The 22,519-nt window shown below is 43.6% G+C and overlaps 35 non-coding genes across 35 annotated transcripts; all 35 read right to left on the bottom strand.

The window, feature by feature from the left end:
- Positions 1-49: 49 nt before the first annotated feature.
- On the bottom strand, positions 50-121 carry trnad-guc (transfer RNA aspartic acid (anticodon GUC)). Its single transcript has one exon. It is a non-coding gene; the product is annotated as a tRNA-Asp (tRNA).
- A 373-nt stretch (positions 122-494) lies between these two features.
- On the bottom strand, positions 495-566 carry trnad-guc (transfer RNA aspartic acid (anticodon GUC)). The gene has a single exon. It is a non-coding gene; the product is annotated as a tRNA-Asp (tRNA).
- Positions 567-940: 374 nt separating this feature from the next.
- Positions 941-1,012, bottom strand: trnad-guc (transfer RNA aspartic acid (anticodon GUC)). The gene has a single exon. It is a non-coding gene; the product is annotated as a tRNA-Asp (tRNA).
- Positions 1,013-1,384: 372 nt separating this feature from the next.
- Positions 1,385-1,456, bottom strand: trnad-guc (transfer RNA aspartic acid (anticodon GUC)). The gene has a single exon. It is a non-coding gene; the product is annotated as a tRNA-Asp (tRNA).
- An 818-nt stretch (positions 1,457-2,274) lies between these two features.
- On the bottom strand, positions 2,275-2,346 carry trnad-guc (transfer RNA aspartic acid (anticodon GUC)). Its single transcript has one exon. It is a non-coding gene; the product is annotated as a tRNA-Asp (tRNA).
- A 374-nt stretch (positions 2,347-2,720) lies between these two features.
- Positions 2,721-2,792, bottom strand: trnad-guc (transfer RNA aspartic acid (anticodon GUC)). Its single transcript has one exon. It is a non-coding gene; the product is annotated as a tRNA-Asp (tRNA).
- Positions 2,793-3,166: 374 nt separating this feature from the next.
- trnad-guc (transfer RNA aspartic acid (anticodon GUC)) lies at positions 3,167-3,238 on the bottom strand. The gene has a single exon. It is a non-coding gene; the product is annotated as a tRNA-Asp (tRNA).
- An 817-nt stretch (positions 3,239-4,055) lies between these two features.
- Positions 4,056-4,127, bottom strand: trnad-guc (transfer RNA aspartic acid (anticodon GUC)). Its single transcript has one exon. It is a non-coding gene; the product is annotated as a tRNA-Asp (tRNA).
- Positions 4,128-5,391: 1,264 nt separating this feature from the next.
- Positions 5,392-5,463, bottom strand: trnad-guc (transfer RNA aspartic acid (anticodon GUC)). Its single transcript has one exon. It is a non-coding gene; the product is annotated as a tRNA-Asp (tRNA).
- Positions 5,464-5,837: 374 nt separating this feature from the next.
- Positions 5,838-5,909, bottom strand: trnad-guc (transfer RNA aspartic acid (anticodon GUC)). The gene has a single exon. It is a non-coding gene; the product is annotated as a tRNA-Asp (tRNA).
- Positions 5,910-6,283: 374 nt separating this feature from the next.
- Positions 6,284-6,355, bottom strand: trnad-guc (transfer RNA aspartic acid (anticodon GUC)). The gene has a single exon. It is a non-coding gene; the product is annotated as a tRNA-Asp (tRNA).
- Positions 6,356-6,728: 373 nt separating this feature from the next.
- Positions 6,729-6,800, bottom strand: trnad-guc (transfer RNA aspartic acid (anticodon GUC)). Its single transcript has one exon. It is a non-coding gene; the product is annotated as a tRNA-Asp (tRNA).
- An 818-nt stretch (positions 6,801-7,618) lies between these two features.
- trnad-guc (transfer RNA aspartic acid (anticodon GUC)) lies at positions 7,619-7,690 on the bottom strand. The gene has a single exon. It is a non-coding gene; the product is annotated as a tRNA-Asp (tRNA).
- A 373-nt stretch (positions 7,691-8,063) lies between these two features.
- trnad-guc (transfer RNA aspartic acid (anticodon GUC)) lies at positions 8,064-8,135 on the bottom strand. The gene has a single exon. It is a non-coding gene; the product is annotated as a tRNA-Asp (tRNA).
- A 373-nt stretch (positions 8,136-8,508) lies between these two features.
- Positions 8,509-8,580, bottom strand: trnad-guc (transfer RNA aspartic acid (anticodon GUC)). The gene has a single exon. It is a non-coding gene; the product is annotated as a tRNA-Asp (tRNA).
- A 373-nt stretch (positions 8,581-8,953) lies between these two features.
- Positions 8,954-9,025, bottom strand: trnad-guc (transfer RNA aspartic acid (anticodon GUC)). The gene has a single exon. It is a non-coding gene; the product is annotated as a tRNA-Asp (tRNA).
- Positions 9,026-9,399: 374 nt separating this feature from the next.
- Positions 9,400-9,471, bottom strand: trnad-guc (transfer RNA aspartic acid (anticodon GUC)). The gene has a single exon. It is a non-coding gene; the product is annotated as a tRNA-Asp (tRNA).
- A 2,019-nt stretch (positions 9,472-11,490) lies between these two features.
- trnae-uuc (transfer RNA glutamic acid (anticodon UUC)) lies at positions 11,491-11,562 on the bottom strand. Its single transcript has one exon. It is a non-coding gene; the product is annotated as a tRNA-Glu (tRNA).
- Positions 11,563-12,217: 655 nt separating this feature from the next.
- trnae-uuc (transfer RNA glutamic acid (anticodon UUC)) lies at positions 12,218-12,289 on the bottom strand. Its single transcript has one exon. It is a non-coding gene; the product is annotated as a tRNA-Glu (tRNA).
- Positions 12,290-12,410: 121 nt separating this feature from the next.
- On the bottom strand, positions 12,411-12,482 carry trnae-cuc (transfer RNA glutamic acid (anticodon CUC)). The gene has a single exon. It is a non-coding gene; the product is annotated as a tRNA-Glu (tRNA).
- Positions 12,483-12,796: 314 nt separating this feature from the next.
- trnae-uuc (transfer RNA glutamic acid (anticodon UUC)) lies at positions 12,797-12,868 on the bottom strand. Its single transcript has one exon. It is a non-coding gene; the product is annotated as a tRNA-Glu (tRNA).
- A 284-nt stretch (positions 12,869-13,152) lies between these two features.
- On the bottom strand, positions 13,153-13,224 carry trnae-cuc (transfer RNA glutamic acid (anticodon CUC)). The gene has a single exon. It is a non-coding gene; the product is annotated as a tRNA-Glu (tRNA).
- Positions 13,225-14,276: 1,052 nt separating this feature from the next.
- On the bottom strand, positions 14,277-14,348 carry trnae-uuc (transfer RNA glutamic acid (anticodon UUC)). Its single transcript has one exon. It is a non-coding gene; the product is annotated as a tRNA-Glu (tRNA).
- A 655-nt stretch (positions 14,349-15,003) lies between these two features.
- On the bottom strand, positions 15,004-15,075 carry trnae-uuc (transfer RNA glutamic acid (anticodon UUC)). The gene has a single exon. It is a non-coding gene; the product is annotated as a tRNA-Glu (tRNA).
- Positions 15,076-15,196: 121 nt separating this feature from the next.
- On the bottom strand, positions 15,197-15,268 carry trnae-cuc (transfer RNA glutamic acid (anticodon CUC)). Its single transcript has one exon. It is a non-coding gene; the product is annotated as a tRNA-Glu (tRNA).
- A 314-nt stretch (positions 15,269-15,582) lies between these two features.
- On the bottom strand, positions 15,583-15,654 carry trnae-uuc (transfer RNA glutamic acid (anticodon UUC)). The gene has a single exon. It is a non-coding gene; the product is annotated as a tRNA-Glu (tRNA).
- A 284-nt stretch (positions 15,655-15,938) lies between these two features.
- On the bottom strand, positions 15,939-16,010 carry trnae-cuc (transfer RNA glutamic acid (anticodon CUC)). Its single transcript has one exon. It is a non-coding gene; the product is annotated as a tRNA-Glu (tRNA).
- A 473-nt stretch (positions 16,011-16,483) lies between these two features.
- Positions 16,484-16,555, bottom strand: trnae-uuc (transfer RNA glutamic acid (anticodon UUC)). Its single transcript has one exon. It is a non-coding gene; the product is annotated as a tRNA-Glu (tRNA).
- Positions 16,556-16,676: 121 nt separating this feature from the next.
- Positions 16,677-16,748, bottom strand: trnae-cuc (transfer RNA glutamic acid (anticodon CUC)). Its single transcript has one exon. It is a non-coding gene; the product is annotated as a tRNA-Glu (tRNA).
- Positions 16,749-17,062: 314 nt separating this feature from the next.
- Positions 17,063-17,134, bottom strand: trnae-uuc (transfer RNA glutamic acid (anticodon UUC)). Its single transcript has one exon. It is a non-coding gene; the product is annotated as a tRNA-Glu (tRNA).
- Positions 17,135-17,982: 848 nt separating this feature from the next.
- Positions 17,983-18,054, bottom strand: trnae-uuc (transfer RNA glutamic acid (anticodon UUC)). Its single transcript has one exon. It is a non-coding gene; the product is annotated as a tRNA-Glu (tRNA).
- An 833-nt stretch (positions 18,055-18,887) lies between these two features.
- On the bottom strand, positions 18,888-18,959 carry trnae-uuc (transfer RNA glutamic acid (anticodon UUC)). Its single transcript has one exon. It is a non-coding gene; the product is annotated as a tRNA-Glu (tRNA).
- Positions 18,960-19,080: 121 nt separating this feature from the next.
- Positions 19,081-19,152, bottom strand: trnae-cuc (transfer RNA glutamic acid (anticodon CUC)). The gene has a single exon. It is a non-coding gene; the product is annotated as a tRNA-Glu (tRNA).
- A 507-nt stretch (positions 19,153-19,659) lies between these two features.
- trnae-uuc (transfer RNA glutamic acid (anticodon UUC)) lies at positions 19,660-19,731 on the bottom strand. The gene has a single exon. It is a non-coding gene; the product is annotated as a tRNA-Glu (tRNA).
- An 848-nt stretch (positions 19,732-20,579) lies between these two features.
- On the bottom strand, positions 20,580-20,651 carry trnae-cuc (transfer RNA glutamic acid (anticodon CUC)). The gene has a single exon. It is a non-coding gene; the product is annotated as a tRNA-Glu (tRNA).
- Positions 20,652-22,519: the final 1,868 nt, after the last annotated feature.

The following is a 22,519-nucleotide window of genomic DNA, read 5'->3' as shown; positions in this document are numbered from 1 at the left end:
GGAGAATCCAAGTACGATGAACAGTTTTTGGATGCTTATTAGGAAGAATCTCCCCGTCAGGGAATCGAACCCTGGTCTTCTGCGTGACAAGCAGAGATACTGTCCACTATACTAACGAGGAGTCCTTCAGCAAATTGTCTGGCAGCCTTAACTTTTTTCCGGCTCACGCCGCAGCGGGGAATCTTCTTTCAACGGTCAATAAAAAGACAACTCTTCCAGGCTGCGCATGAGGCAACTGATGAAGCCAACCGATTGACATCGTCTGAGAGATGTCCTCCTGCATGCATTTGTTTGATTCAGCAATTCTTTGACAACATTGTCACACTTTTGCTGAGTGACAGAAATGGGACAATTTGGAGTCATGTTTTTAGCAACAGTCTGTTCAGAACTTGTAGTTTCAGTACTAAAATAGCTCCAATCCACATGAGTTGTGAGGCACAGGATTGGAGAATCCAAGTACGATGAACAGTTTTTGGATGCTTATTAGGAAGAATCTCCCCGTCAGGGAATCGAACCCTGGTCTTCTGCGTGACAAGCAGAGATACTGTCCACTATACTAACGAGGAGTCCTTCAGCAAATTGTCTGGCAGCCTTAACTTTTTTCCGGCTCACGCTGCAGCGGGGAATCTTCTTTCAACGGTCAATAAAAAGACAACTCTTCCAGGCTGCGCATGAGGCAACTGATGAAGCCAACCGATTGACATCGTCTGAGAGATGTCCTCCTGCATGCATTCGTTTTTATTTAGCAATTCTTTGACAACATTGTCACACTTTTGCTGAGTGACAGAAATGGGACAATTTGCAGTCATGTTTTTAGCAACAGTCTGTTCAGAACTTGTAGTTTCAGTACTAAAATAGCTCCAATCCACATGAGTTGTGAGGCACAGGATTGGAGAAGCCAAGAAGAATGGACAGTTGTTAGATGCCTTTTAAAAGGAATCTCCCCGTCAGGGAATCGAACCCTGGTCTTCTGCGTGACAAGCAGAGATACTGTCCACTATACTAACGAGGAGTCCTACGGCAGCTTGTCTGGCAGCCTTAACTTTTGTCCGGCTCACGCTGCAGCGGGGAATCTTCTTTCAACCGGTCAATAAAAAGACAACTCTTCCAGGCTGCGCATGACAACTGATGAAGCCAACCGATTGAGATCGTCTGAGAGATGTCCTCCTGCATGCATTTGTTTGATTCAGCAATTCTTTGACAACATTGTCACACTTTTGCTGAGTGACAGAAATGGGACAATTTGGAGTCATGTTTTTAGCAACAGTCTGTTCAGAACTTGTAGTTTCAGTACTAAAATAGCTCCAATCCACATGAGTTGTGAGGCACAGGATTGGAGAAGCCAAGAAGAATGGACAGTTGTTAGATGCCTTTTAAAAGGAATCTCCCCGTCAGGGAATCGAACCCTGGTCTTCTGCGTGACAAGCAGAGATACTGTCCACTATACTAACGAGGAGTCCTACGGCAGCTTGTCTGGCAGCCTTAACTTTTGTCCGGCTCTCGCTGCAGCCGGGAATCTTCTTTCAACCGGTCAATAAAAAGACAACTCTTCCAGGCTGCGCATGACAACTGATGAAGCCAACCGATTGAGATCGTCTGAGAGATGTCCTCCTGCATGCATTTGTTTGATTCAGCAATTCTTTGACAACATTGTCACACTTTTGCTGAGTGACAGAAATGGGACAATTTGGAGTCATGTTTTTAGCAACAGTCTGTTCAGAACTTGTAGTTTCAGTACTAAAATAGCTCCAATCCACATGAGTTGTGAGGCACAGGATTGGAGAAGCCAAGGAGAATGGACAGTTGTTAGATGCCTTTTAAAAGGAATCTCCCTGTCAAGGAATCGAACCCTGGTCTTCTGCGTGACAAGCAGAGATACTGTCCACTATACTAACGAGGAGTCCTTCAGCAAATTGTCTGGCAGCCTTAACTTTTGTCCGGCTCACGCTATAGCGGGGAATCTTCTTTCAACCGGTCAATAAAAAGACAACTCTTCCAGGCTGCGCATGAGGCAACTGATGAAGCCAACCGATTGAGATCGTCTGAGAGATGTCCTCCAGCATGCATTTGTTTGATTCAGCAATTCTTTGACAACATTGTCACACTTTTGCTGAGTGACAGAAATGGGACAATTTGGAGTCATGTTTTTAGCAACAGTCTGTTCAGAACTTGTAGTTTCAGTACTAAAATAGCTCCAATCCACATGAGTTGTTAGGCACAGGATTGGAGAATCCAAGTACGATGAACAGTTTTTGGATGCTTATTAGGAAGAATCTCCCCGTCAGGGAATCGAACCCTGGTCTTCTGCGTGACAAGCAGAGATACTGTCCACTATACTAACGAGGAGTCCTTCAGCAAATTGTCTGGCAGCCTTAACTTTTTTCCGGCTCACGCCGCAGCGGGGAATCTTCTTTCAACGGTCAATAAAAAGACAACTCTTCCAGGCTGCGCATGAGGCAACTGATGAAGCCAACCGATTGACATCGTCTGAGAGATGTCCTCCTGCATGCATTCGTTTTTATTTAGCAATTCTTTGACAACATTGTCACACTTTTGCTGAGTGACAGAAATGGGACAATTTGCAGTCATGTTTTTAGCAACAGTCTGTTCAGAACTTGTAGTTTCAGTACTAAAATAGCTCCAATCCACATGAGTTGTGAGGCACAGGATTGGAGAAGCCAAGAAGAATGGACAGTTGTTAGATGCCTTTTAAAAGGAATCTCCCCGTCAGGGAATCGAACCCTGGTCTTCTGCGTGACAAGCAGAGATACTGTCCACTATACTAACGAGGAGTCCTACGGCAGCTTGTCTGGCAGCCTTAACTTTTGTCCGGCTCACGCTGCAGCGGGGAATCTTCTTTCAACCGGTCAATAAAAAGACAACTCTTCCAGGCTGCGCATGAGGCAACTGATGAAGCCAACCGATTGAGATCGTCTGAGAGATGTCCTCCTGCATGCATTCGTTTGATTTAGCAATTCTTTGACAACATTGTCACACTTTTGCTGAGTGACAGAAATGGGACAATTTGGAGTCATGTTTTTAGCAACAGTTTGTTCAGAACTTGTAGTTTCAGTACTAAAATAGCTCGAATCCACATGAGTTGTGAGGCACAGGATTGGAGAATCCAAGTACGATGAACAGTTTTTGGATGCTTATTAGGAAGAATCTCCCCGTCAGGGAATCGAACCCTGGTCTTCTGCGTGACAAGCAGAGATACTGTCCACTATACTAACGAGGAGTCCTACGGCAGCTTGTCTGGCAGCCTTAACTTTTGTCCGGCTCTCGCTGCAGCCGGGAATCTTCTTTCAACCGGTCAATAAAAAGACAACTCTTCCAGGCTGCGCATGACAACTGATGAAGCCAACCGATTGAGATCGTCTGAGAGATGTCCTCCTGCATGCATTTGTTTGATTCAGCAATTCTTTGACAACATTGTCACACTTTTGCTGAGTGACAGAAATGGGACAATTTGGAGTCATGTTTTTAGCAACAGTCTGTTCAGAACTTGTAGTTTCAGTACTAAAATAGCTCCAATCCACATGAGTTGTGAGGCACAGGATTGGAGAAGCCAAGGAGAATGGACAGTTGTTAGATGCCTTTTAAAAGGAATCTCCCTGTCAAGGAATCGAACCCTGGTCTTCTGCGTGACAAGCAGAGATACTGTCCACTATACTAACGAGGAGTCCTTCAGCAAATTGTCTGGCAGCCTTAACTTTTTTCCGGCTCACGCCGCAGCGGGGAATCTTCTTTCAACGGTCAATAAAAAGACAACTCTTCCAGGCTGCGCATGAGGCAACTGATGAAGCCAACCGATTGACATCGTCTGAGAGATGTCCTCCTGCATGCATTTGTTTGATTCAGCAATTCTTTGACAACATTGTCACACTTTTGCTGAGTGACAGAAATGGGACAATTTGGAGTCATGTTTTTAGCAACAGTCTGTTCAGAACTTGTAGTTTCAGTACTAAAATAGCTCCAATCCACATGAGTTGTGAGGCACAGGATTGGAGAATCCAAGTACGATGAACAGTTTTTGGATGCTTATTAGGAAGAATCTCCCCGTCAGGGAATCGAACCCTGGTCTTCTGCGTGACAAGCAGAGATACTGTCCACTATACTAACGAGGAGTCCTTCAGCAAATTGTCTGGCAGCCTTAACTTTTTTCCGGCTCACGCTGCAGCGGGGAATCTTCTTTCAACGGTCAATAAAAAGACAACTCTTCCAGGCTGCGCATGAGGCAACTGATGAAGCCAACCGATTGACATCGTCTGAGAGATGTCCTCCTGCATGCATTCGTTTTTATTTAGCAATTCTTTGACAACATTGTCACACTTTTGCTGAGTGACAGAAATGGGACAATTTGCAGTCATGTTTTTAGCAACAGTCTGTTCAGAACTTGTAGTTTCAGTACTAAAATAGCTCCAATCCAAATGAGTTGTGAGGCACAGGATTGGAGAAGCCAAGAAGAATGGACAGTTGTTAGATGCCTTTTAAAAGGAATCTCCCCGTCAGGGAATCGAACCCTAGTCTTCTGCGTGACAAGCAGAGATACTGTCCACTATACTAACGAGGAGTCCTACGGCAGCTTGTCTGGCAGCCTTAACTTTTGTCCGGCTCTCGCTGCAGCCGGGAATCTTCTTTCAACCGGTCAATAAAAAGACAACTCTTCCAGGCTGCGCATGACAACTGATGAAGCCAACCGATTGAGATCGTCTGAGAGATGTCCTCCTGCATGCATTTGTTTGATTCAGCAATTCTTTGACAACATTGTCACACTTTTGCTGAGTGACAGAAATGGGACAATTTGGAGTCATGTTTTTAGCAACAGTCTGTTCAGAACTTGTAGTTTCAGTACTAAAATAGCTCCAATCCACATGAGTTGTGAGGCACAGGATTGGAGAAGCCAAGGAGAATGGACAGTTGTTAGATGCCTTTTAAAAGGAATCTCCCTGTCAAGGAATCGAACCCTGGTCTTCTGCGTGACAAGCAGAGATACTGTCCACTATACTAACGAGGAGTCCTTCAGCAAATTGTCTGGCAGCCTTAACTTTTGTCCGGCTCACGCTGCAGCGGGGAATCTTCTTTCAACCGGTCAATAAAAAGACAACTCTTCCAGGCTGCGCATGAGGCAACTGATGAAGCCAACCGATTGAGATCGTCTGAGAGATGTCCTCCTGCATGCATTCGTTTGATTTAGCCATTCTTTGACAACATTGTCACACTTTTGCTGAGTGACAGAAATGGGACAATTTGGAGTCATGTTTTTAGCAACAGTTTGTTCAGAACTTGTAGTTTCAGTACTAAAATAGCTCGAATCCACATGAGTTGTGAGGCACAGGATTGGAGAATCCAAGTACGATGAACAGTTTTTGGATGCTTATTAGGAAGAATCTCCCCGTCAGGGAATCGAACCCTGGTCTTCTGCGTGACAAGCAGAGATACTGTCCACTATACTAACGAGGAGTCCTACGGCAAATTGTCTGGCAGCCTTAACTTTTGTCCGGCTCACGCTGCAGCGGGGAATCTTCTTTCAACCGGTCAATAAAACGACAACTCTTCCAGGCTGCGCATGAGGCAACTGATGAAGCCAACCGATTGAGATCGTCTGAGAGATGTCCTCCTGCATGCATTTGTTTGATTCAGCAATTCTTTGACAACATTGTCACACTTTTGCTGAGTGACAGAAATGGGACAATTTGGAGTCATGTTTTTAGCAACAGTTTGTTCAGAACTTGTAGTTTCAGTACTAAAATAGCTCCAATCCACATGAGTTGTGAGGCACAGGATTGGAGAAGCCAAGGAGAATGGACAGTTGTTAGATACCTTTTAAGAAGAATCTCCCCGTCAGGGAATCGAACCCTGGTCTTCTGCGTGACAAGCAGAGATACTGTCCACTATACTAACGAGGAGTCCTTCAGCAAATTGTCTGGCAGCCTTAACTTTTGTCCGGCTCACGCTGCAGCGGGGAATCTTCTTTCAACCGGTCAATAAAACGACAACTCTTCCAGGCTGCGCATGAGGCAACTGATGAAGCCAACCGATTGAGATCGTCTGAGAGATGTCCTCCTGCATGCATTTGTTTGATTCAGCAATTCTTTGACAACATTGTCACACTTTTGCTGAGTGACAGAAATGGGACAATTTGGAGTCATGTTTTTAGCAACAGTCTGTTCAGAACTTGTAGTTTCAGTACTAAAATAGCTCGAATCCACATGAGTTGTGAGGCACAGGATTGGAGAATCCAAGTACGATGAACAGTTTTTGGATGCTTATTAGGAAGAATCTCCCCGTCAGGGAATCGAACCCTGGTCTTCTGCGTGACAAGCAGAGATACTGTCCACTATACTAACGAGGAGTCCTTCAGCAAATTGTCTGGCAGCCTTAACTTTTTTCCGGCTCACGCTGCAGCGGGGAATCTTCTTTCAACGGTCAATAAAAAGACAACTCTTCCAGGCTGCGCATGAGGCAACTGATGAAGCCAACCGATTGACATCGTCTGAGAGATGTCCTCCTGCATGCATTCGTTTGATTCAGCAATTCTTTGACAACAATGTCACACTTTTGCTGAGTGACAGAAATGGGACAATTTGGAGTCATGTTTTTAGCAACAGTTTGTTCAGAACTTGTAGTTTCAGTACTAAAATAGCTCCAATCCACATGAGTTGTGAGGCACAGGATTGGAGAAGCCAAGGAGAATGGACAGTTGTTAGATACCTTTTAAGAAGAATCTCCCCGTCAGGGAATCGAACCCTGGTCTTCTGCGTGACAAGCAGAGATACTGTCCACTATACTAACGAGGAGTCCTACGGCAAATTGTCTGGCAGCCTTAACTTTTGTCCGGCTCACGCTGCAGCGGGGAATCTTCTTTCAACCGGTCAATAAAACGACAACTCTTCCAGGCTGCGCATGAGGCAACTGATGAAGCCAACCGATTGAGATCGTCTGAGAGATGTCCTCCTGCATGCATTTGTTTGATTCAGCAATTCTTTGACAACATTGTCACACTTTTGCTGAGTGACAGAAATGGGACAATTTGGAGTCATGTTTTTAGCAACAGTCTGTTCAGAACTTGTAGTTTCAGTACTAAAATAGCTCCAATCCACATGAGTTGTGAGGCACAGGATTGGAGAATCCAAGTACAATGAACAGTTGTTAGATGCCATTTAGGAAGAATCTCCCCGTCAGAGAATCGAACCCTGGTCTTCTGCGTGACAAGCAGAGATACTGTCCACTATACTAACGAGGAGTCCTTCAGCAAATTGTCTGGCAGCCTTAACTTTTGTCCGGCAAACGCTGCAGCGGGGAATCTTCTTTCAACCGGTCAATAAAAAGTCAACTCTTCCAGGCTGCGCATGACAACTGATGAAGCCAACCGATTGACATCGTCTGAGAGATGTCCTCCTGCATGCATTCGTTTGATTCAGCAATTCTTTGACAACATTGTCACACTTTTGCTGAGTGACAGAAATGGGACAATTTGCAGTCATGTTTTTAGCAACAGTCTGTTCAGAACTTGTAGTTTCAGTACTAAAATAGCTCGAATCCACATGAGTTGTGAGGCACAGGATTGGAGAATCCAAGTACGATGAACAGTTTTTGGATGCTTATTAGGAAGAATCTCCCCGTCAGGGAATCGAACCCTGGTCTTCTGCGTGACAAGCAGAGATACTGTCCACTATACTAACGAGGAGTCCTTCAGCAAATTGTCTGGCAGCCTTAACTTTTTTCCGGCTCACGCTGCAGCGGGGAATCTTCTTTCAACGGTCAATAAAAAGACAACTCTTCCAGGCTGCGCATGAGGCAACTGATGAAGCCAACCGATTGAGATCGTCTGAGAGATGTCCTCCTGCATGCATTTGTTTGATTCAGCAATTCTTTGACAACATTGTCACACTTTTGCTGAGTGACAGAAATGGGACAATTTGGAGTCATGTTTTTAGCAACAGTCTGTTCAGAACTTGTAGTATCAGTACTAAAATAGCTCCAATCCACATGAGTTTTGAGGCACAGGATTGGAGAATCCAAGTACGATGAACAGTTTTTGGATAATTATTAGGAAGAATCTCCCCGTCAGGGAATCGAACCCTGGTCTTCTGCGTGACAAGCAGAGATACTGTCCACTATACTAACGAGGAGTCCTTCAGCAAATTGTCTGGCAGCCTTAACTTTTTTCCGGCTCACGCTGCAGCGGGGAATCTTCTTTCAACGGTCAATAAAAAGACAACTCTTCCAGGCTGCGCATGAGGCAACTGATGAAGCCAACCGATTGACATCGTCTGAGAGATGTCCTCCTGCATGCATTCGTTTGATTCAGCAATTCTTTGACAACATTGTCACACTTTTGCTGAGTGACAGAAATGGGACAATTTGGAGTCATGTTTTTAGCAACAGTTTGTTCAGAACTTGTAGTTTCAGTACTAAAATAGCTCCAATCCACATGAGTTGTGAGGCACAGGATTGGAGAAGCCAAGGAGAATGGACAGTTTTTGGATGCTTATTAGGAAGAATCTCCCCGTCAGGGAATCGAACCCTGGTCTTCTGCGTGACAAGCAGAGATACTGTCCACTATACTAACGAGGAGTCCTCCAGCAAATTGTCTGGCAGCCTTAACTTTTTTCCGGCTCACGCTGCAGCGGGGAATCTTCTTTCAACGGTCAATAAAAAGACAACTGTTCCAGGCTGCGCATGAGGCAACTGATGAAGCCAACCGATTGACATCGTCTGAGAGATGTCCTCCTGCATGCATTCGTTTGATTCAGCAATTCTTTGACAACAATGTCACACTTTTGCTGAGTGACAGAAATGGGACAATTTGGAGTCATGTTTTTAGCAACAGTTTGTTCAGAACTTGTAGTTTCAGTACTAAAATAGCTCCAATCCACATGAGTTGTGAGGCACAGGATTGGAGAAGCCAAGGAGAATGGACAGTTGTTAGATACCTTTTAAGAAGAATCTCCCCGTCAGGGAATCGAACCCTGGTCTTCTGCGTGACAAGCAGAGATACTGTCCACTATACTAACGAGGAGTCCTACGGCAAATTGTCTGGCAGCCTTAACTTTTGTCCGGCTCACGCTGCAGCGGGGAATCTTCTTTCAACCGGTCAATAAAACGACAACTCTTCCAGGCTGCGCATGAGGCAACTGATGAAGCCAACCGATTGAGATCGTCTGAGAGATGTCCTCCTGCATGCATTTGTTTGATTCAGCAATTCTTTGACAACATTGTCACACTTTTGCTGAGTGACAGAAATGGGACAATTTGGAGTCATGTTTTTAGCAACAGTCTGTTCAGAACTTGTAGTATCAGTACTAAAATAGCTCCAATCCACATGAGTTTTGAGGCACAGGATTGGAGAATCCAAGTACGATGAACAGTTTTTGGATACTTATTAGGAAGAATCTCCCCGTCAGGGAATCGAACCCTGGTCTTCTGCGTGACAAGCAGAGATACTGTCCACTATACTAACGAGGAGTCCTCCTAGCCACTAGACCATCAGGGACACAATTATGCAAATGAAGTCATAATTTACGTCGAATACTTTAAAAACATCTGCAGTTTGGCTTGAATTAAAAGTTAAAGCTTGAATTCCCTGACCAGGAATTTAACACTTCATATATGATTTCCCTGACCGGGAATTTAACCCGGGCCGCGGCGGTGAAAGCGCCAAATCCTAGCCACTAGACCATCTGGGACACAATTATGCAAATGAAGTCATAATTTGAGTCGAAAACTTCAAAAACATCTGTAGTTTGGCTTGAATTAAAATTTAGAGCTTCAATTCCCCGACTAGGAATTTAACACTTTATATCTGATTTCCCTGACCGGGAATTGAACCCGGGTCGCGGCGGTGAGAGCGCCGAATCCTAGCCACTAGACCATCAGGGACACAATTATGCAAATGAAGTCATAGTTTACGTCGAATACTTTAAAAACATCTGCAGTTTGGCTTGAATTAAAAGTTAAAGCTTGATTTCCCTGGCCAGGAATTTAACACTTTATATCTGATTTCCCTGACCGGGAATTGAACCCGGGCCGCGGCGGTGAGAGCGCCGAATCCTAGCCACTAGACCATCAGAGACATGATTATGCTAATGAAGTATTAATTTAAGTCGAAAACTTTAAAAACATCTGCAGTTTTGCTTGAATTAAAAGTTGCATCTGGAATTCCAAACTCTAAATCTCATTTCCCTGACCGGAAATTGAACCCGGGCCGCGGCGGTGAAAGCGCCAAATCCTAGCCACTAGACCATCTGGGACACAATTATGCAAATGAAGTCATAGTTTAAGTCGAAAACTTTAAAAAGATCTGCAGTTTGGCTTGAATTAAAAGTTGGATCTGGAATTCCAAACTCTAAATCTCATTTCCCTGACCGGGAATTGAACGCGGGCCGCGGCGGTGAAAGCGCCAAATCCTAGCCACTAGACCATCTGGGACACAATTATGCAAATGAAGTCTTAGTTTAAGTCGAAAACTTTAAAAAGATCTGCAGTTTGGCTTGAATTAAAAGTTGGATCTGGAATTCCGAACTCTGAATCTCATTTCCGTGACCGGGAATTGAACTCGGGCCGCGGCGGTGAAAGCGCCAAATCCTAGCCACTAGACCATCAGGGACACAATTATGCAAATGAAGTCATAATTTACGTCGAATACTTTAAAAACATCTGCAGTTTGGCTTGAATTAAAAGTTAAAGCTTGAATTCCCTGACCAGGAATTTAACACTTTATATATGATTTCCCTGACCGGGAATTTAACCCGGGCCGCGGCGGTGAAATCGCCAAATCCTAGCCACTAGACCATCTGGGACACAATTATGCAAATGAAGTCATAATTTGAGTCGAAAACTTTAAAAACATCTGCAGTTTGGCTTGTATTAAAAGTTGGATCTGGAACTCCAAACTCTAAATCTCATTTCCCTGACCGGGAATTGAACTCGGGCCGCGGCGGTGAAAGCGCCAAATCCTAGCCACTAGACCATCTGGGACACATTTATGCAAATGGAGTCATAGTTTAAGTCGAATGCTTTAAAAACATCTGTAGTTTGGCTTGAATTAAAATTTAGAGCTTCAATTCCCCGACTACGAATTTAACACTTTATATCTGATTTCCCTGACCGGGAATTGAACCCGGGCCGCGGCGGTGTGAGCGCCGAATCCTAGCCACTAGACCATCAGGGACATGATTATGCTAATGAAGTCTTAGTTTAAGTCGAATGCTTTAAAAACATCTGCAGTTTGGCTTGAATTAAAAGTTAAAGCTGGAATTCCCTGACCAGGAATTTAACACTTTATATCTGATTTCCCTGACCGGGAATTGAACCCGGGCCGCAGCGGTGAAAGCGCCAAATCCTAGCCAATAGACCATCAGGGACACAGTTATGCAAATGGAGTCATAGTTTAAGTCGAATGCTTCAAAAACATCTGTAGTTTGGCTTGAATTAAAATTTAGAGCTTCAATTCCCCGACTAGGAATTTAACACTTTATATCTGATTTCCCTGACCGGGAATTGAACCCGGGCCGCGGCGGTGAAAGCGCCAAATCCTAGCCACTAGACCATCTGGGACACAATTATGCAAATGAAGTCATAGTTTAAGTCGAAAACTTTAAAAAGATCTGTAGTTTGGCTTGAATCAAAAGTTGGATCTGGAATTCCAAACTCTAAATCTCATTTCCGTGACCGGGAATTTAACCCGGGCCGCGGCGGTGAAAGCGCCAAATCCTAGCCACTAGACCATCTGGGACACAATTATGCAAATGAAGTCATAGTTTAAGTCGAAAACTTTAAAAAGATCTGCAGTTTGGCTTGAATTAAAAGTTGGATCTGGAATTCCAAACTCTAAATCTCATTTCCGTGACCGGGAATTGAACTCGGGCCGCGGCGGTGAAAGCGCCAAATCCTAGCCACTAGACCATCAGGGACACAATTATGCAAATGAAGTCATAATTTACGTCGAATACTTTAAAAACATCTGCAGTTTGGCTTGAATTAAAAGTTAAAGCTTGAATTCCCTGACCAGGAATTTAACACTTTATATATGATTTCCCTGACCGGGAATTTAACCCGGGCCGCGGCGGTGAAAGCGCCAAATCCTAGCCACTAGACCATCTGGGACACAATTATGCAAATGAAGTCATAATTTGAGTCGAAAACTTTAAAAACATCTGCAGTTTGGCTTGTATTAAAAGTTGGATCTGGAATTGCAAACTCTAAATCTCATTTCCCTGACCGGGAATTGAACTCGGGCCGCGGCGGTGAAAGCGCCAAATCCTAGCCACTAGACCATCAGGGACACATTCATGCAAATGGAGTCATAGTTTAAGTCGAATGCTTTAAAAACATCTGTAGTTTGGCTTGAATTAAAATTTAGAGCTTCAATTCCCCGACTAGGAATTTAACACTTTATATCTGATTTCCCTGACCGGGAATTGAACCCGGGCCGCGGCGGTGAGAGCGCCGAATCCTAGCCACTAGACCATCAGGGACATGATTATGCTAATGAAGTCTTAGTTTAAGTCGAATGCTTTAAAAACATCTGCAGTTTGGCTTGAATTAAAAGTTAAAGCTGGAATTCCCTGACCAGGAATTTAACAATTTATATCTGATTTCCCTGACCGGGAATTGAACGCGGGCCGCGGCGGTGAAAGCGCCAAATCCTAGCCACTAGACCATCTGGGACACAATTATGCAAATGAAGTCATAATTTGAGTCGAAAACTTTAAAAACATCTGCAGTTTGGCTTGAATTAAAAGTTAAAGCTGGAATTCCCTGACCAGGAATTTAACACTTTATATCTGATTTCCCTGACCGGGAATTGAACCCGGGCCGCGGCAGCGAAAGCGCCAAATCCTAGCCACTAGACCATCAGGGACATGATTATGCTAATGAAGTCTTAGTTTAAGTCGAAAACTTTAAAAACATCTGCAGTTTTGCTTGAATTAAAAGTTGGATCTGGAATTCCAAACTCTAAATCTCATTTCCCTGACCGGAAATTGAACCCGGGCCGCGGCGGTAAAAGCGCCAAATCCTAGCCACTAGACCATCTGGGACACAATTATGCAAATGAAGTCATAATTTGAGTCGAATACTTTAAAAACATCTGCAGTTTGGCTTGAATTAAAAGTTGGATCTGGAATTCCAAACTCTAAATCTCATTTCCCTGACCGGGAATTGAACCCGGGCCGCGGCGGTGAGAGCGCCGAATCCTAGCCACTAGACCATCAGGGACACAATTATGCAAATGAAGTCTTAGTTTAAGTCGAATACTTTAAATACATCTGCAGTTTGGCTTGAATTCCCTGACCAGGAATTTAACACTTTATATATGATTTCCCTGACCGGGAATTGAACCCGGGCCGCAGCGGTGAGAGCGCCGAATCCTAGCCACTAGACCATCAGGGACACAATTATGCAAATGAAGTCTTAGTTTAAGTCGAAAACTTTAAAAACATCTGCAGTTTGGCTTGAATTAAAAGTTAAAGCTTGAATTCCCTGACCAGGAATTTAACACCTTATATATGATTTCCCTGACCGGGAATTTAACCCGGGCCGCGGCGGTGAAAGCGCCAAATCCTAGCCACTAGACCATCTGGGACACAATTATGCAAATGAAGTCATAATTTGAGTCGAAAACTTTAAAAACATCTGCAGTTTGGCTTGTATTAAAAGTTGGATCTGGAACTCCAAACTCTAAATCTCATTTCCCTGACCGGGAATTGAACTCGGGCCGCGGCGGTGAAAGCGCCAAATCCTAGCCACTAGACCATCTGGGACACATTTATGCAAATGGAGTCATAGTTTAAGTCGAATGCTTTAAAAACATCTGTAGTTTGGCTTGAATTAAAATTTAGAGCTTCAATTCCCCGACTACGAATTTAACACTTTATATCTGATTTCCCTGACCGGGAATTGAACCCGGGCCGCGGCGGTGTGAGCGCCGAATCCTAGCCACTAGACCATCAGGGACATGATTATGCTAATGAAGTCTTAGTTTAAGTCGAATGCTTTAAAAACATCTGCAGTTTGGCTTGAATTAAAAGTTAAAGCTGGAATTCCCTGACCAGGAATTTAACACTTTATATCTGATTTCCCTGACCGGGAATTGAACCCGGGCCGCAGCGGTGAAAGCGCCAAATCCTAGCCAATAGACCATCAGGGACACAGTTATGCAAATGGAGTCATAGTTTAAGTCGAATGCTTCAAAAACATCTGTAGTTTGGCTTGAATTAAAATTTAGAGCTTCAATTCCCCGACTAGGAATTTAACACTTTATATCTGATTTCCCTGACCGGGAATTGAACCCGGGCCGCGGCGGTGAAAGCGCCAAATCCTAGCCACTAGACCATCTGGGACACAATTATGCAAATGAAGTCATAGTTTAAGTCGAAAACTTTAAAAAGATCTGTAGTTTGGCTTGAATCAAAAGTTGGATCTGGAATTCCAAACTCTAAATCTCATTTCCGTGACCGGGAATTTAACCCGGGCCGCGGCGGTGAAAGCGCCAAATCCTAGCCACTAGACCATCTGGGACACAATTATGCAAATGAAGTCATAGTTTAAGTCGAAAACTTTAAAAAGATCTGCAGTTTGGCTTGAATTAAAAGTTGGATCTGGAATTCCAAACTCTAAATCTCATTTCCGTGACCGGGAATTGAACTCGGGCCGCGGCGGTGAAAGCGCCAAATCCTAGCCACTAGACCATCAGGGACACAATTATGCAAATGAAGTCATAATTTACGTCGAATACTTTAAAAACATCTGCAGTTTGGCTTGAATTAAAAGTTAAAGCTTGAATTCCCTGACCAGGAATTTAACACTTTATATATGATTTCCCTGACCGGGAATTTAACCCGGGCCGCGGCGGTGAAAGCGCCAAATCCTAGCCACTAGACCATCTGGGACACAATTATGCAAATGAAGTCATAATTTGAGTCGAAAACTTTAAAAACATCTGCAGTTTGGCTTGTATTAAAAGTTGGATCTGGAATTGCAAACTCTAAATCTCATTTCCCTGACCGGGAATTGAACTCGGGCCGCGGCGGTGAAAGCGCCAAATCCTAGCCACTAGACCATCAGGGACACATTCATGCAAATGGAGTCATAGTTTAAGTCGAATGCTTTAAAAACATCTGTAGTTTGGCTTGAATTAAAATTTAGAGCTTCAATTCCCCGACTAGGAATTTAACACTTTATATCTGATTTCCCTGACCGGGAATTGAACCCGGGCCGCGGCGGTGAGAGCGCCGAATCCTAGCCACTAGACCATCAGGGACATGATTATGCTAATGAAGTCTTAGTTTAAGTCGAATGCTTTAAAAACATCTGCAGTTTGGCTTGAATTAAAAGTTAAAGCTGGAATTCCCTGACCAGGAATTTAACAATTTATATCTGATTTCCCTGACCGGGAATTGAACGCGGGCCGCGGCGGTGAAAGCGCCAAATCCTAGCCACTAGACCATCTGGGACACAATTATGCAAATGAAGTCATAATTTGAGTCGAAAACTTTAAAAACATCTGCAGTTTGGCTTGAATTAAAAGTTAAAGCTGGAATTCCCTGACCAGGAATTTAACACTTTATATCTGATTTCCCTGACCGGGAATTGAACCCGGGCCGCGGCAGCGAAAGCGCCAAATCCTAGCCACTAGACCATCAGGGACATGATTATGCTAATGAAGTCTTAGTTTAAGTCGAAAACTTTAAAAACATCTGCAGTTTTGCTTGAATTAAAAGTTGGATCTGGAATTCCAAACTCTAAATCTCATTTCCCTGACCGGAAATTGAACCCGGGCCGCGGCGGTAAAAGCGCCAAATCCTAGCCACTAGACCATCTGGGACACAATTATGCAAATGAAGTCATAATTTGAGTCGAATACTTTAAAAACATCTGCAGTTTGGCTTGAATTAAAAGTTGGATCTGGAATTCCAAACTCTAAATCTCATTTCCCTGACCGGGAATTGAACCCGGGCCGCGGCGGTGAGAGCGCCGAATCCTAGCCACTAGACCATCAGGGACACAATTATGCAAATGAAGTCTTAGTTTAAGTCGAATACTTTAAATACATCTGCAGTTTGGCTTGAATTCCCTGACCAGGAATTTAACACTTTATATATGATTTCCCTGACCGGGAATTGAACCCGGGCCGCAGCGGTGAGAGCGCCGAATCCTAGCCACTAGACCATCAGGGACACAATTATGCAAATGAAGTCTTAGTTTAAGTCGAAAACTTTAAAAACATCTGCAGTTTGGCTTGAATTAAAAGTTAAAGCTTGAATTCCCTGACCAGGAATTTAACACCTTATATATGATTTCCCTGACCGGGAATTTAACCCGGGCCGCGGCGGTGAAAGCGCCAAATCCTAGCCACTAGACCATCTGGGACACAATTATGCAAATGAAGTCATAATTTGAGTCGAAAACTTTAAAAACATCTGCAGTTTGGCTTGTATTAAAAGTTGGATCTGGAATTGCAAACTCTAAATCTCATTTCCCTGACCGGGAATTGAACTCGGGCCGCGGCGGTGAAAGCGCCAAATCCTAGCCACTAGACCATCAGGGACACATTTATGCAAATGGAGTCATAGTTTAAGTCGAATGCTTTAAAAACATCTGTAGTTTGGCTTGAATTAAAATTTAGAGCTTCAATTCCCCGACTAGGAATTTAACACTTTATATCTGATTTCCCTGACCGGGAATTGAACCCGGGCCGCGGCGGTGAGAGCGCCGAATCCTAGCCACTAGACCATCAGGGACATGATTATGCTAATAAAGTCTTAGTTTAAGTCGAATGCTTAAAAAACATCTGCAGTTTGGCTTGAATTAAAAGTTAAAGCTGGAATTCCCTGACCAGGAATTTAACAATTTATATCTGATTTCCCTGACCGGGAATTGAACGCGGGCCGCGGCGGTGAAAGCGCCAAATCCTAGCCACTAGACCATCTGGGACACAATTATGCAAATGAAGTCATAATTTGAGTCGAAAACTTTAAAAACATCTGCAGTTTGGCTTGAATTAAAAGTTAAAGCTGGAATTCCCTGACCAGGAATTTAACACTTTATATCTGATTTCCCTGACCGGGAATTGAACCCGGGCCGCGGCGGCGAAAGCGCCAAATCCTAGCCACTAGACCATCAGGGACATGATTATGCTAATGAAGTCTTAGTTTAAGTCGAAAACTTTAAAAACATCTGCAGTTTGGCTTGAATTAAAAGTTAAAGCTTGAATTCCCTGACCAGGAATTTAACACTTTATATATGATTTCCCTGACCGGGAATTGAACCCGGGCCGCAGCGGTGAGAGCGCCGAATCCTAGCCACTAGACTATCAGGGACATGATTATGCTAATGAAGTCTTAGTTTAAGTCGAAAACTTTAAAAACATCTGCAGTTTGGCTTGAATTAAAAGTTGGATCTGGAATTCCAAACTCTAAGTCTCATTTCCCTGACCGGGAATTGAACCTGGGCCGCAGCGGTGAAAGCGCCAAATCCTAGCCACTAGACCATCAGGGACATGATTATGCAAATGAAGTCATAGTTTACGTCGAATACTTTAAAAACATCTGTAGTTTGGCTTGAATCAAATGTTGGATCTGGAATTCTAAACTCTAAATCTCATTTCCGTGACCGGGAATTTAACCCGGGCCGCGGCGGTGAAAGCGCCAAATCCTAGCCACTAGACCATCAGGGACATGATTATGCTAATGAAGTCTTAGTTTAAGTCGAAAACTTTAAAAACATCTGCAGTTTGGCTTGAATTAAAAGTTGGATCTGGAATTCCAAACTCTAAGTCTCATTTCCCTGACCGGGAATTGAACCTGGGCCGCAGCGGTGAAAGCGCCAAATCCTAGCCACTAGACCATCTGGGACACAATTATGCAAATGAAGTCATAATTTGAGTCGAAAACTTTAAAAACATCTGCAGTTTGGCTTGAATTAAAAGTTAAAGCTGGAATTCCCTGACCAGGAATTTAACACTTTATATCTGATTTCCCTGACCGGGAATTGAACCCGGGCCGCGGCGGCGAAAGCGCCAAATCCTAGCCACTAGACCATCAGGGACATGATTATGCTAATGAAGTCTTAGTTTAAGTCGAAAACTTTAAAAACATCTGCAGTTTGGCTTGAATTAAAAGTTAAAGCTTGAATTCCCTGACCAGGAATTTAACACTTTATATATGATTTCCCTGACCGGGAATTGAACCCGGGCCGCAGCGGTGAGAGCGCCGAATCCTAGCCACTAGACTATCAGGGACATGATTATGCTAATGAAGTCTTAGTTTAAGTCGAAAACTTTAAAAACATCTGCAGTTTGGCTTGAATTAAAAGTTGGATCTGGAATTCCAAACTCTAAGTCTCATTTCCCTGACCGGGAATTGAACCTGGGCCGCAGCGGTGAAAGCGCCAAATCCTAGCCACTAGACCATCAGGGACATGATTATGCAAATGAAGTCATAGTTTACGTCGAATACTTTAAAAACATCTGTAGTTTGGCTTGAATCAAATGTTGGATCTGGAATTCTAAACTCTAAATCTCATTTCCGTGACCGGGAATTTAACCCGGGCCGCGGCGGTGAAAGCGCCAAATCCTAGCCACTAGACCATCAGGGACATGATTATGCTAATGAAGTCTTAGTTTAAGTCGAAAACTTTAAAAACATCTGCAGTTTGGCTTGAATTAAAAGTTGGATCTGGAATTCCAAACTCTAAGTCTCATTTCCCTGACCGGGAATTGAACCTGGGCCGCAGCGGTGAAAGCGCCAAATCCTAGTCACTAGACCATCAGGGACACAATTATGCAAATGAAGTCATAGTTCATGTCGAATGCTTTAAAAACATCTGCAGTTTGGCTTGTATTAAAAGTTGGATCTGGAATTGCAAACTCTAAATCTCATTTCCCTGACCGGGAATTGAACTCGGGCCGCGGCGGTGAAAGCGCCAAATCCTAGCCACTAGACCATCAGGGACACATTTATGCAAATGGAGTCATAGTTTAAGTCGAATGCTTTAAAAACATCTGTAGTTTGGCTTGAATTAAAATTTAGAGCTTCAATTCCCCGACTAGGAATTTAACACTTTATATCTGATTTCCCTGACCGGGAATTGAACCCGGGCCGCGGCGGTGAGAGCGCCGAATCCTAGCCACTAGACCATCAGGGACATGATTATGCTAATGAAGTCTTAGTTTAAGTCGAATGCTTTAAAAACATCTGCAGTTTGGCTTGAATTAAAAGTTAAAGCTGGAATTCCCTGACCAGGAATTTAACAATTTATATCTGATTTCCCTGACCGGGAATTGAACGCGGGCCGCGGCGGTGAAAGCGCCAAATCCTAGCCACTAGACCATCTGGGACACAATTATGCAAATGAAGTCATAATTTGAGTCGAAAACTTTAAAAACATCTGCAGTTTGGCTTGAATTAAAAGTTAAAGCTGGAATTCCCTGACCAGGAATTTAACAATTTATATCTGATTTCCCTGACCGGGAATTGAACGCGGGCCGCGGCGGTGAAAGCGCCAAATCCTAGCCACTAGACCATCTGGGACACAATTATGCAAATGAAGTCATAATTTGAGTCGAAAACTTTAAAAACATCTGCAGTTTGGCTTGAATTAAAAGTTAAAGCTGGAATTCCCTGACCAGGAATTTAACACTTTATATCTGATTTCCCTGACCGGGAATTGAACCCGGGCCGCGGCGGCGAAAGCGCCAAATCCTAGCCACTAGACCATCAGGGACATGATTATGCTAATGAAGTCTTAGTTTAAGTCGAAAACTTTAAAAACATCTGCAGTTTGGCTTGAATTAAAAGTTAAAGCTTGAATTCCCTGACCAGGAATTTAACACTTTATATATGATTTCCCTGACCGGGAATTGAACCCGGGCCGCAGCGGTGAGAGCGCCGAATCCTAGCCACTAGACTATCAGGGACATGATTATGCTAATGAAGTCTTAGTTTAAGTCGAAAACTTTAAAAACATCTGCAGTTTGGCTTGAATTAAAAGTTGGATCTGGAATTCCAAACTCTAAGTCTCATTTCCCTGACCGGGAATTGAACCTGGGCCGCAGCGGTGAAAGCGCCAAATCCTAGCCACTAGACCATCAGGGACATGATTATGCAAATGAAGTCATAGTTTACGTCGAATACTTTAAAAACATCTGTAGTTTGGCTTGAATCAAATGTTGGATCTGGAATTCCAAACTCTAAATCTCATTTCCGTGACCGGGAATTTAACCCGGGCCGCGGCGGTGAAAGCGCCAAATCCTAGCCACTAGACCATCAGGGACATGATTATGCTAATGAAGTCTTAGTTTAAGTCGAAAACTTTAAAAACATCTGCAGTTTGGCTTGAATTAAAAGTTGGATCTGGAATTCCAAACTCTAAGTCTCATTTCCCTGACCGGGAATTGAACCTGGGCCGCAGCGGTGAAAGCGCCAAATCCTAGTCACTAGACCATCAGGGACACAATTATGCAAATGAAGTCATAGTTCATGTCGAATGCTTTAAAAACATCTGCAGTTTGGCTTGAATTAAAATTTAGAGCTTCAATTCCCCGACTAGGAATTTAACATTTTATATCTGATTTCCCTGACCGGGAATTGAACCCGGGCCGCGGCGGTGAGAGCGCCGAATCCTAGCCACTAGACCATCAGGGACACAATTATGCAAATGAAGTCATAGTTTGAGTCAAATAATTTAAAAACATCTGCAGTTTGGCTTGAATTAAAAGTTAAAGCCGGAATTTCCTGACTAGGAATTTACCACTTTATATCTGATTTCCCTGACCGGGAATTGAACCCGGGCCGCGGCGGTGAGAGCGCCAAATCCTAGCCACAAGACCATCAGGGACATGACCATGCTAATGAAGTCTTAGTTTAAGTCGAAAACTTTAAAAACATCTCCAGTTTGGCTTGAATTAAAAGTTGGATCTGGAATTCCAAACTCTAAATCTCATTTCCCTGACCGGAAATTGAACCCGGGCCGCGGCGGTGAAAGCGCCAAATCCTAGCCACTAGACCATCTGGGACACAATTATGCTAATGAAGTCTTAGTTTAAGTCGAAAACTTTAAAAACATCTCCAGTTTGGCTTGAATTAAAAGTTGGATCTGGAATTCCAAACTCTAAATCTCATTTCCCTGACTGGGAATTGAACTCGGGCCGCGGCCGTGAAAGCACCAAATCCTAGCCACTAGACCATCAGGGACACAATTATGCAAATGGAGTCATAGTTTAAGTCGAATGCTTTAAAAACATCTGTAGTTTGGCTTGAATTAAAATTTAGAGCTTCAATTCCCCGACTAGGAATTTAACACTTTATGTCTGATTTCCCTGACCGGGAATTGAACCCTGGCCGCGGCGGTGAGAGCGCCGAATCCTAGCCACTAGACCATCAGTGACACAATTATGCAAATGAAGTCATAGTTCATGTCGAATACTTTAAAAACATCTGTAGTTTGGCTTGAATCAAATGTTGGATCTGGAATTCCAAACTCTAAATCTCATTTCCGTGACCGGGAATTTAACCCGGGCCGCGGCGGTGAAAGCGCCAAATCCTAGCCACTAGACCATCAGGGACATGATTATGCTAATGAAGTCTTAGTTTAAGTCGAAAACTTTAAAAACATCTGCAGTTTGGCTTGAATTAAAAGTTGGATCTGGAATTCCAAACTCTAAGTCTCATTTCCCTGACCGGGAATTGAACCTGGGCCGCAGCGGTGAAAGCGCCAAATCCTAGTCACTAGACCATCAGGGACACAATTATGCAAATGAAGTCATAGTTCATGTCGAATGCTTTAAAAACATCTGCAGTTTGGCTTGAATTAAAATTTAGAGCTTCAATTCCCCGACTAGGAATTTAACATTTTATATCTGATTTCCCTGACAAGGGAATTGAACCCGGGCCGCGGCGGTGAGAGCGCCGAATCCTAGCCACTAGACCATCAGGGACACAATTATGCAAATGAAGTCATAGTTTGAGTCAAATAATTTAAAAACATCTGCAGTTTGGCTTGAATTAAAAGTTAAAGCCGGAATTTCCTGACTAGGAATTTACCACTTTATATCTGATTTCCCTGACCGGGAATTGAACCCGGGCCGCGGCGGTGAGAGCGCCAAATCCTAGCCACTAGACCATCAGGGACATGACCATGCTAATGAAGTCTTAGTTTAAGTCGAAAACTTTAAAAACATCTCCAGTTTGGCTTGAATTAAAAGTTGGATCTGGAATTCCAAACTCTAAATCTCATTTCCCTGACCGGAAATTGAACCCGGGCCGCGGCGGTGAAAGCGCCAAATCCTAGCCACTAGACCATCTGGGACACAATTATGCTAATGAAGTCTTAGTTTAAGTCGAAAACTTTAAAAACATCTCCAGTTTGGCTTGAATTAAAAGTTGGATCTGGAATTCCAAACTCTAAATCTCATTTCCCTGACTGGGAATTGAACTCGGGCCGCGGCCGTGAAAGCACCAAATCCTAGCCACTAGACCATCAGGGACACAATTATGCAAATGGAGTCATAGTT

This window comes from Gasterosteus aculeatus, chromosome 12 (assembly GCF_964276395.1).
Source record: "Gasterosteus aculeatus chromosome 12, fGasAcu3.hap1.1, whole genome shotgun sequence".
Taxonomy (NCBI): domain Eukaryota; kingdom Metazoa; phylum Chordata; class Actinopteri; order Perciformes; family Gasterosteidae; genus Gasterosteus; species Gasterosteus aculeatus.
This window is presented reverse-complemented; position numbering and strand designations above follow the sequence as displayed.